Raw genomic sequence first — 12,333 nt, 5'->3', positions numbered from 1 at the left:
TTACAACCGGTTGCGTCATATTTAAGAACATTAGGTTTTCAGTCTGTAAGATATCTCGATGATATACTTTGTATAGGACATACTAAAGAAGATTGTTTAAAAAATGCTAACCATACTATAGAATGCCTGGAAAAGCTAGGCTTCATTATTAACTACACTAAAAGCAATTTGATTCCGGGAAAAGAAAGTACATATTTGGGTTTTGTTTTAGATTCTAAAATGATGTGTTTAAAATTACCACAAAAAAAACGGGACAATATTTTAGAACGCACAAATAAAATGTTAAGTACTAAAAATATTCGTATTCGTGATTTCGCGAGTTTTCTAGGCACACTTACAGCTGCATGCCCGGCTGTCACATATGGTTGGCTTTACACTAAGTCAATGGAGAGAGCAAAATATTTAGCGTTACTTAAATCTAGTGATGATTACGACAAGTTTATGGCAGTTCCAGATAGCGTGCGTGATGACCTACGGTGGTGGCAAAATAACGTTTTGACAGCATGTAACCCTATTCAAAAGTATAACTATATACAAGAAATATTTACCGATGCATCCACTACCGGGTGGGGTGCCGCCTCGGATGGTGAGAAAACCGGAGGTCAATGGACTGACATAGAACGTAAGAATCACATTAACTATCTGGAACTGCTAGCAGTCTATTTCGGTTTAAAATCATTTGCTGAGGATAAAGTTAATTGTGATATACTCCTTCGCGTTGACAATACCACCGCCATATCGTATATTAATAGAATGGGTGGCGTGCAATATCCACACCTTAATTATGTGGCTAATATGATATGGAAGTGGTGTGAGGAAAGAAGGATCTTTATTTTTGCGTCTTATATTAAATCGTCCCTAAATATTGAAGCAGATAGTGAGTCTAGGAAAATTAATATTGACGGTGAATGGCAATTGCAAGACGAAGCTTTCATTAAGATTATTCAGAAGTTTGGTCGACCAGACATTGATTTATTTGCATCTCGCATAAATGCTAAATGCCCTAAATATATATCTTGGAAAAGAGATCCGTACGCGTATAACATTGACGCATTTACTATTAATTGGAAATCTTTTTTCTTCTATGCATTTCCACCGTTTGCACTTATATTAAAAACTTTAAATAAAATTGTTACTGATAACGCGACTGGTATAGTCGTTGTTCCTTACTGGCCTTCGCAACCCTGGTATCCCCTTTTTAAGACATTAAGTATGGGTGAAGTAGTAATTTTCCCTCCGAATAAATATCTCCTCTCATCTGCTTTCAGATCAACCCACCCGCTGCACCGACACCTTACCCTGGCAGCGAGCGTGTTATCAGGGAAAGCTTTGTCAAAAAAGGGGTACCAGAGTCGGCATTAAATGTCTTACTTTCCTCAGTAACACAAGGTACCAAGTCACAGTACTCTTCTAGTCTCAAGCTCTGGTGGCAATATTGTGAAGAAAATAAGGTTGATTTTTATGATGTTCAAATTCCATCATTGCTAGATTTTTTGTCTAAATGTTTCAAAAGTGGATCATGCTATGGTACGCTAAATAATCATAGATCCGCTGTGTCTTTGATCTCATCAAATAATATAAGTCAAAACGAAAGTGTTAAAAGGTTCTTTCGAGGAGTTTTTAAATTAAGACCGTCTTTCCCTCGTTATAGTGTAACATGGAACCCTAGTACGGTATTAGATTATTTAGATTCTTTATCAAATAATACAATCGATTTAGAGAAGTTAAGTAAAAAGCTGGTTATGCTTCTTGCTTTGGCTACTGCTCAAAGGATCCAAACTTTGTCTTTGATTAGAATTGCAAATATAAAATTTTACAATGATAAGGTTGTAATTATCATAACTGATTTAATTAAAACATCGGGAATTGGGCGAGCACAACCAGTAATAGAGTTACCATTTTTTAATCAAAGGCCAGGTATATGCCCGGCTGGTACATTACAAAAATATATTGCAGTTACTGCAGCCCATAGGTCGAGTGAAGACAAACTCATACTTACCCATAAGAAACCTTACAGACCTGTTTCATCACAGACGATTGGTCGGTGGATTAAACAGGTCCTCCAGGAGAGTGGCATTGATACTAGTATTTTTGGCGCTCATTCGACGCGCCATGCCACAACCTCCGCAGCTTCACGGGCTGGCGTTAGCATTGAGGTAATCAGGAAAGCAGCTGGCTGGTCTAACCAATCAGCTGTTTTTGCTAATTTTTATAATAGACCAGTCATCACTGATCCTTAATTAAGTAAATTCTATTGTGGATTATTTGTTAATTTAGAATAAATGCCATGTGTGATTATACTTGTTTTATTATAATTTATATACCTTTCGCTATACCTTTGATTTCGGAGCATTGATTTTTACTCTCTGAACATCTACATTAGTAAAACATAATATTTTTAAATCTAAGAGACGAAGACAAGATAATTGAATGATCAAACGAACTTACCATAAGTGAAGTTCGATCATAATTATCTTGTCTTCGTCGAAGAGATTTAAAAACCCTCCCTCCCTTTCTGGGCCCCTTAAAAATCAATGCTTACGTTATACTCTGAAAATAATGAGGTCGCTAGGTGCTGTCAGGCCTTATATAAGGTGGCGTTGAGGGTAGGTATCGAAAAGTTTTTTCCTTTTTACCCTCCTTCAGCGCTAAAATACTGGTGCGAGTAGGTTCGCAAGTTGCTCTGGACATAACTACATTAGTAAAACATAATATTTTTAAATCTCTTCGACGAAGACAAGATAATTATGATCGAACTTCACTTATGGTAAGTTCGTTTGATCATTCAATTTTAATACAGATCAAAAAACTTTTAATGCGGTTTATGTCTATACCTAGTTATATATAAATTATGTCGCTTAACTTCAAACTCGGGTAAATCCATTCGACCCTCAGCAAATTACCTTTTCTTAACTAATACCAAAATCGTATAATCTGACAGATGGATTTACCCGAGTTTGAAGTTAATAAGTAAGCGACTCAATTGGACTTGGACCTTTCGGAATAAGGAATTATTACTTGTTTTCCAGTTGGTTTTCCAGTGATGGTTTTAATTAACTAGTAACATCGTAAGATCGTTGTTTTTTTCAGGTCCAACGTATCGAAGACGTGTAGCGTATAGGTACACATACTACGTAGCCCGTATAGTACTTATACCCACGTATCCGTAACCAAAATAAGTCGTTAACTCAACTCATTGTGGATTATAGTCGATCAACACAGACGTTAATACCTATGCGTCGTTTTAATTTTAAAGTTAATGGCGCTACTACCAGTATGAATGTATTTTAGTCTGTTTAATCGGCGTTTTAATATTGTTACCACATTGAGATGCAGACTGTAGACGACCTTCACGCTCATGGCACACATGTCGGGCATGCTCTGCTCGTCCACACTTCACTTATGTGACTCAGATTGCCATGAAGTATTCAATTACAATTTACAACAATAGCCGAAGTACCCTCGGGCGTTAATGACCGTGAGATTAGCCGCGATTATGTCATTTGTCTGTTTGTCTAAACGCGGAATCTTGCCTTTGTTGTTTTTATTGATATTGCCTTTTAATTAAGATTACATCTTCGATATTAACTACTCCTACCGTACGTACCTCCGTACGTTTTATTTAGCACACAATGTAAAATTATCTTAAAAGTTGTCGTATAACGGATAAAATTTTAGTGGATCTGACGAAAATACTGCTGGAGGAAAATACTCCCTTGTATACACAAAATGGAAAGAATAATTCACATAATTGCGTTGAAGTGTGTTTGAATAAACGATGATTATATGAAGACTTTGCAAATAAGTGCAAAAACTATTGTATAAACTGAAAAGTGTCCTTAAACGTTTTACCTTGACCTTGTTTATGTAATTTACATAAACACTTGCTTTTGTCACTGTCATTTTTATTGGTACCTATTTAATAATTATGGATATTCATATCATATTCTAAAATATTTGTATAATTTTACGCTTCATCATTTTTATTGCAACGATTACGATATAACGAACTAGGTTAGACGGGGTAATTATTTTAATGGATAAAATACATCCATTACAGGATTTATACAAATAGTGCGGTAGAAAACCAGAAGATTAAAATAAAACTAAAAACTAAAATTATGTCTAACTATAACTGGGTTATTCTAAATGCGCGTTTTAGATCAACGAATGCTATAAAACTCCCACATTTCGTGTTCACTGTTCGAAATAACGCAAAATTCGCGTTTAATGTCGGCAGATGGACGGGATGATTTACACCCGGTGTGATGTGGTGCGAAATGTTGTGTTTAAGCGATGTCTTGAAAATTATTACTTCTGTTATTTCTCTTGGCTAGTTCTTATATGTTTTGATGCTGTCTTTATAAGCCTTTATTTTGTTTTACTGATAACATTCTAAAAGGATCTGATAATATTCTGGCCCCATTTTCAGTGTGGAGTTCCTTATGTATCATGTATTTAAAATTTTGTATACATACTTATAAAAGCGGGATAGGACAAATAGGTGTGTCAAAAAAACATCACTCTAATTAATCGTACTTAAATATGTGTGAAATGTTGTTACTATTGATCATATGTAATTTAATAATTTTGTATATATATTATTTTCAATCTGATAGATCTGTGCCCTGTTTATCAAAAGCTTGTAACTCCCTTTCTAAAGGGGCCCACTGATTACCAGTCCGCCGGACGATATCGGCCTGTCAGTTGTTCGGAGCTGTCAAATTTTTGTTCTAACTGACAGGGCGATATCGTCCGGCGGCCTGTTAGTCAGTGGTCGGCTTTACAAAAGCTGTCAAAAAGGGACTTTATTACAAGTTACAAGCTATTGATAAACAGGGCATTGGTAGTAAATTTTAATTGTAAATGCTCCCCACGACATATTCTTCCCTTTTAACAGTCATATATTTTACTTACGTATAAATGCCGTATAAAACCATGGCCATATCTCCGAGACCCGATTCGATTGCTTGTCGCGTTTCCGTAAACGCGGACAATATGTCTTACCATATTTAAATACATGTTATTTGGATATGTAATGGCGGGAACAGACTGTGTATTGCCATTGGTACGCAAGCGCCGGCGGCTCGAGTACGTTAGTTATCCGGTGTATTTTGACCTTTAGATCATAGCCATCATAGGCAGGCGTGGCTCATTCCGCGATTTCGTAGCTTTGCTACAGGTAGCTAAAAGTACATCCGTTCCACACCAATTTTGGTGGCTAGCCATAAGCCGCGCGTGGCGCTGTCGCCACCTAGCGGCCATATCTGTCCTGATCGTAACATCAGACGCGTTTTGTTAGAGAGTGAGTCTTCTGTACCTAGTAGTATTATTTATTCTGTGTCATAGGGAGGTTTTTCTTCCCTGAGTCATTATCGGCGGGATGAATTTGTAGGTCATGCTGAATAACTTACTCTAAATGGGACCGACCTTACGTTGAAAAATTGGCTGTCCCATACCTAGATAAAACATCGACCGATCGATGATCAGCAGAAATGTATGAAGCATACATTTTTTTCGTGATTTCGGGGTTGGTCCTATAATAAAAGTTTTTCAGACCTGTGGCTAAAATTGAAAAAACACTGCATTTGTCTTATCGGAAGCCTAACTTTTATAAGTTCTCCTGAGCCTGAAGGCTTTATACTTACCCCGCCTACCCGTAATTGGTAAGTGATCGGAATGACACCTCATTGCGTGGGCTACCGGCTGATTTATAACTTGCGAGCGCGACTGCCCGGCAATTACTCGTGTTTACCTGGAGATGCTTACGTGACGATTATCTGTGCTCCACGTCGCGTCGCGGAAGATACCAACGGACGTATCATTACCGATACCATTACGAAATTTTATATTTATAGCTACAGTCACTGTGGAATACACCGTTTTGATATAATGGCTCTGAAGTGATTCGAAAACAACTTGGCATCATGTCACTCACCCCCGGTCTTTGCTTTCGCACAGCGTAAATAAAAAAGCCGCTAGGTACCTAGGTACCTCTAATAGAATACTACTGCTTCGAAATGTTTACCACTTATTTCAGGTGGGTGGTACCTATATAAGTGATGTCGCACTGTGATGTTGTTTATTGAACTAGTTTATTTATAGAAGTAATATCCACAATAAATTCGCCGTGGAAAATAATGTTGTAATGTTAAATTAATGTAGGTACTTAATGTACCTATCGCCTTGTACCATTAAAAAAATTGTTACTGCCTACTCGACGCAGATCCATACATTCGATTATATCAATTACTTTTATACAGAAACAATTCCCCGGCACACTATTTATGCCACCTGCGTATGAAGGCTGCTTGTTTGGTAGCACATAGGTACGTACAATAAAGCCAATAAAACACCAGGTATATGTATAATTATATACTGAGGACGTATATTTTATAGCATTAAACGATGACAATGACAAGCCTTTCTGATCTTGTTGGACTTTATTATACAGACTGTTGATTTAAAAGAGCTGATGCATCGCAAGTTATGGAAACGTATCCCAAAAGGTGCGCTCCGTTCTTTTGTATTTATTTTACACGTGGATTTTATTCTTATTCCTTATCCTCGTATTATGATGTACTCTTTGATGTGTATTTGCATATTCTTTGACTCGGATACGTCCGAGTGGTCGCTTTGTTCGTGATGATTCAATAACTCGGTGGAACCAAAATGATTCTAAATGTGTTTGAAATTGGGATGACTTTAATGTTTATGTTTGCCACCTTAAATTGCCATGATCTGCTCGAGTGTAACAAAAAACGTGTAATAGACAATGAGTTTACATTCGAAAATATGGAGGTGGTTGAACTCATAGACTCATAGTTTTTGTACATTTTTTGCTCCCTGTAAAAAAGTACGCTAGCATTGAGTGCGGAGACGGAGTGCGGGTCTGCATTGAGTCCAGCGATATAAATAAACTGACGGGTACTTACTTATCATACAGGTTTTGTAACTTATTCTGATACACATCGACGGTTGATCATTCAAATATTTAAAGTTAGATAAACAACTTTTATTTCATTAAATTATCACCAATATTATAATTCGCAACTAACTTGAATTATGAGCTAATGAATAAAGAATTCCTTAAGAGTAAACTAAGATTATCGGCGATATAATTTATAGATATAAGCGTCGATATGTATCATGAATATAAATGAGCGTTGGACAAAAACGAGATGTGTCTGCGGGGATAATAAGAGTCGTTCGACAGTTGCGTCTAGTCGCGTCCTTGAACGTAGAGCCTTGATGAGTACAATCAACCGGACAGCCAGGGCTACCACGAGGCTTAAGGCCCGATTCGAACTTTAAGATACGTTAATTAATAGATCTAGAAACGATATGGATTAGATATGTCAGTGTCAACTGTGACGTTTCTTCAAACAAAAACGTCACTTATGACACTGACACATCTAATCCATATCGTTTCTAGATCTATTAATTAACGTATGTTAAAGTTCGAATCGGGCAGTTAGTGTAGTCTAGCCAACAGCGCTCTTTCACTCTTATGTCTATCTGTGATTGGGAGTTTCCGGATCATCCCGACCCAGTTTCAACATTTTAATTACATCACAAAAAAACCTCGATATTTAGATATTGAATACCGGTTAATTTGTATGAAACATATACCGGTATTCGGTCCCTGCTCTGGTGTGACAGCTGGCGATAACATGCTATAGTTAACGTTATTTTGATCCACGAGTGCAAGTCATGCATTCAGCCCGTCTGAAATCAAGACTAGATCCCAAGCTATTATTAATACTGACGGAAGCGCTTAATTTACAACCATAGTTTTTAGGGTTCCGTACCCAAAGGGTAAAACGGGACCCCTATTACTAAGACTTCGCTGTCCGTCCGTCCGTCCGTCCGTCTGTCACCAGGCTGTATCTCACGAACCGTGATAGCTAGACAGTTGAAATTTTCACAGATGATGTATTTCTGTTGCCGCTATAACAACAAATACTAAAAACAGAATAAAATAAAGATTTAAATGGGGCTCCCATACAACAAACGTGATTTTTGACCAAAGTTAAGCAACGTCGGGAGTGGTCAGTATTTGGATGGGTGACCGTTTTTTTTTTGCTTTTTTTTGTTTTTGTTTTTTTGCATTATGGTACGGAACCCTTCGTGCGCGAGTCCGACTCGCACTTGCCCGGTTTTTTTATATAATGGATTCTCAGTTGTACCACAAAATATCTAGGGAAAAAACAGTCACAATCTTTATTGATTGGTGTACACTACTAGCACAGTGGAAGATTCTCAGTCACTCACACGACCACAAATCAAATTGTAATTATGTGGTACCGAGCTTCTTCATTTTAATTGTAGGTACCGCGCATTTTATGGGTCTCTGGTTTATTATCTTTAAGCGTCGAGATAGTTCATAAAACATGTGCTTCTGTTAACTCAAATGTATTTAATAATAATATGTAATTGTATATTGCTTAGCCGCTATTGAGTACGCATATATTCATTAAAGTCGAATAAAATGATCACAATATTGTGTATTATTGAGTATTTTGTTCAATTTTACTTCAGTTAAATATTTGATATGTTACAAGTATCAAAACGGTAATTTCAGGAAGTACTATAAAAATCTACTTAGTAAATGTAGGTGTGTGTGTGTACTTTTCCTATAACGAGGGTAAATCGTAATTAGTTCCCGAAGGTTACAACCCTAAGCTAAGATGTTGCGTAGGTGATGCTAGCAAGTGTAACAGCAAAAACTAAGACTGAAAATAAATGGGCGCGAAACGCCTATTAGCGCTGTGGCCGATGTCAGATAGTCGCCGATGCGGCCGTATTTGTAGTGGCCGATTACCCACCATCTCCCCCCGTTAATTGGCAATTTGACCCTTATTGCAAACGAATAAGGTCCAGCGATGGACAGTTAAGTGTTGCAGTTAGTATATCGCCGAGAAAAAACCGGCCAAGCGCGATTCCTTTCTCACAATCGAGAATTTCGCTCTATGTGATGTCGATGCGATGCATTGTACTATTGAACGGAACGTAGTTACGAAAGTATGTGTGTATCGGAGCACTTTATTGGACACGATTACGGTTTTATTCAGATACAAAGACGGACGCTCAATAAGGAATATGTAACTTTTAGACTTTTTTCAAATCTTTCAAAGTAATAATTTATATAATGTACTTACCTACCTGTCCTTTTCGTTATTTCGTTTAAACTTTGGCGGTTTAGCTTATGCGGCGGTTTAGTTACATGTTTTGAAAGAAACATGCCAGTGATGAGTGCATCATTTCACTCCATTCACTTCACTAACTTTCGCTGTTACTCGCCAGGGAGGTATGTACTTACTTTATATTAAGCTTAACACCAAAAGGTACGTGATAACAGAAACAATAAAAACACCACATCAAACAATTCAATATGATCACAGGTATCATTACATTAACTACCATATACACTCTAAAAAAAATTTGGTTGGCCCAATCAATATCTTGATAGTCGTAATCAAGCATCTTGATTCCATACGAGCCTAACAAGAACTTAGACACATCAAACAAGGTAATTCTGATTGCTATTACTATTGTTATGTAACTGAACCAATTAAGATCTTGTTCAATATTTACATGAAAAATAATTATACTAACTAAGGGCTTGATAATTATTATCATGATACGTAACTGTAACAACTAAAACAAACAAGTTAGTTTAACTAAGAAGTAAATCAATGTTAACATGAAGAATTACTGTATTAACTATTTGACCCAAATAAGTTCAACTAAGAACATGATTACACCGACTTATGCACCTTATTAGCCTGAACTAAGATATTGGTCAATTCGAATCTTAATTGTTTAATCATTTCAACTAAGATGTAAATCAATGTTAACATGAAGAATTACTGTATTAACTATTTGACCCAAATAAGATCAACTAAGAACATGATTACACCGACTTATGCATTTTATTAGCCTGAACTAAGATATTGTTCAATTTGAATCTTAATTGTTTAATCATTTCAACTATGAAGCTTGTTTAGTACAATACCATTCTTGTTCAATTGTACTATGACTTACTTTGTCTCATTTACTAATACATGCTAATACATTTCTTTCAGATCTCTAGTTTTTTTACGCGCCGTGCTGAATAATGCTGATGGTCCTCGTTGTTATACTCAAGGCATTAGTCTTAAATACTAATGTCGTAAATAGCTATTAGGGTTCATGTATGTGTTTAATTAGTCTCTACGTTTAGGTTACTATTTTTACTTTTGTATATCATGTTTTACTTTGTGCTCGTATATTATGTCAAATGAATTGCGTGGAATGTTTTATATCTAGTTATAAGTCTAGGATTCATGCTCCTTTCATACGTGCTTAATATTGTACCTATTTATAAGTCTAGGATTCGTGCTCCTTTCATACGTGCTTATAATTAACGAGATTGGCAAAAATATACATTACTGACTCTGCATGATACACCCACTAGTTGAAGAAGGTACCAAACGGCCTTGTGTTTTACTATATAAGGCAGAGCCGTTTCGTGGCTTATTCAGAGATATCAGAGACATCAAGAGAGCTTCACTCATACCAGCCTGAACACTCTCCAAGTGAATAAATCAAATATATGTGTTTTCATTTCACACAACACATATACCGGTAAATGGAGGTATAGCGGACTTCGAGACAGCACAGCGGCCAGCGCGTTCCAGCGGCGGATTTCTACGCTTCTCCCAACGAACCCCCACATCACGAAAAGCTACAGTCTACACTCCACAGTTTGGTCCTTTTGAAGCCGGATGAAGATAGAAAAACGTACGCGCTGAGTTTCAAGCGACATAGCTTAACTCAGACATCAAGATAGAAAAACGTACGCGCTGAGTTTCAAGCGACATTGCTTAACTCAGACAGCAAGAAAGAAACAAGTACGCGCTGAGTTTTAAGCGAACGTTGCTTGACTCAGACGGCAAGAAAGAATAAAGGACGCGCTGAGCCTAGAAGTTCGCTTCGGTTTAGACCCAAACCCTATACCTTTCCGTAACCCATTTACCGGCTTGCCGGACGGACCGTGCAGCGTCGTAGGACCACCTCCGCTCACGTGTCCTGGCAACTTTCGTTGCAAGTGTCACATGGTTGATGCCCACACACTGCTTTCGAACGTTCTAGGCATAGCACTTTGCCATTGCGGGAGATTCAGTGCCACGAGGGATCCACGCTTAGGGCACTGACGTTGCGCACGGCAACGGTCAGTCATAGGCATAGGCAGGTCAAGTTAGGGACCCCCCGCGTGTGTTAAGTGAAGTGGTTCCAGCCAGAAAGATGTCCGAAAAGGAAGAAAGGAGCCTACGATCACGCACCAAGGGCCCACCTGCGCCCGCACCGAACATGGATACCCCTACCCCCTCGTCTGGTAAGACTACGTCCAACGAGACTAATACGAGGAGCAAGGGCACCAGTGGCAACCCGAATGCTACCGGTGGAACCGAGTCGGTACACTCGGAGACGTTAGATGCCACCGTAGTAATTCGTAGTAGGTCGAATACGCTAGTGAATAAAGACACCGATGCGCCGCCGCCGCCGTCGCGGGCGCCGTCTAATCGCGAATTAAAGAATCGCAAATCGGTTAGGGAACGCGACAATAAATTGTCCGTGCTAATGGCCGAGCTCGAGGTTCATAAAGCCCGTCTAGTCGTTGCTAAGACCGAGTCCGACACTGCCAATTTACGGCTGCAGATTGCGCAATTGAAGGCGCAGCCTCGCGGCGGCAGTGACGCGACCGTCGAAGCTTCTAAGACAGGGTCCGTCACTGCAAATTTACGGCCGCAGGTTGCGCCACTGAAGGCGCAGTCTGTCGGCAGCAGTGACGCGACCGTCGAAGAACGTACTAGAATTTGGGTAGAACGACAAGCTAGGTTACAGCACGAGGTCGCGAAAGAAAACGTTAAATTCCCGCCGCCGAAAAAGACCGCGCAGCCGCCGCCGCGTGCAGCCGCCGACCGGGCTAGCAGACCGCCCCCGCGCGTTTTAGAGGTACCGCATGGTACCTACGCGCCAATGTACCATAAACCGCCGGAATTACCTGCATTCGGCGGAGATATCACCGAGTGGATATCATTTAGGGCAGAGTTCGAAGATACGTCGCCCATGTTTAGTGCCGTCAATAACGTCAGTCGGATTAGGCGCGCACTTAAGGGCGAAGCTCGGACGGCCGTAAAATCAATAATGTACACAGTTCAGGATCCGTACGAGATAATGGAAGCGCTGGAACGGCAGTTCGGCGACCCTGAGGAGATTGTTCTTACGGAAATTCATAATGTTAAACGCATGCCGCGTTTATCCGAAGACAATTCGAATATAGCCTCA

At 39.0% G+C, this 12,333-nt stretch overlaps 1 protein-coding gene across 2 annotated transcripts in view; it reads left to right on the top strand.

The window, feature by feature from the left end:
• LOC134798680 (histone-lysine N-methyltransferase ash1) overlaps nucleotides 1–12,333 on the top strand; it is a 93,268-nt gene that overhangs the window by 48,249 nt on the left and 32,686 nt on the right. The window lies entirely within an intron of this gene.

Source organism: Cydia splendana, chromosome 17 (genome assembly GCF_910591565.1).
Source record: "Cydia splendana chromosome 17, ilCydSple1.2, whole genome shotgun sequence".
Classification (NCBI taxonomy): domain Eukaryota; kingdom Metazoa; phylum Arthropoda; class Insecta; order Lepidoptera; family Tortricidae; genus Cydia; species Cydia splendana.
Note: the sequence above shows the minus strand (reverse complement) of the source record. Positions and strands in the feature narration are given on the sequence as shown.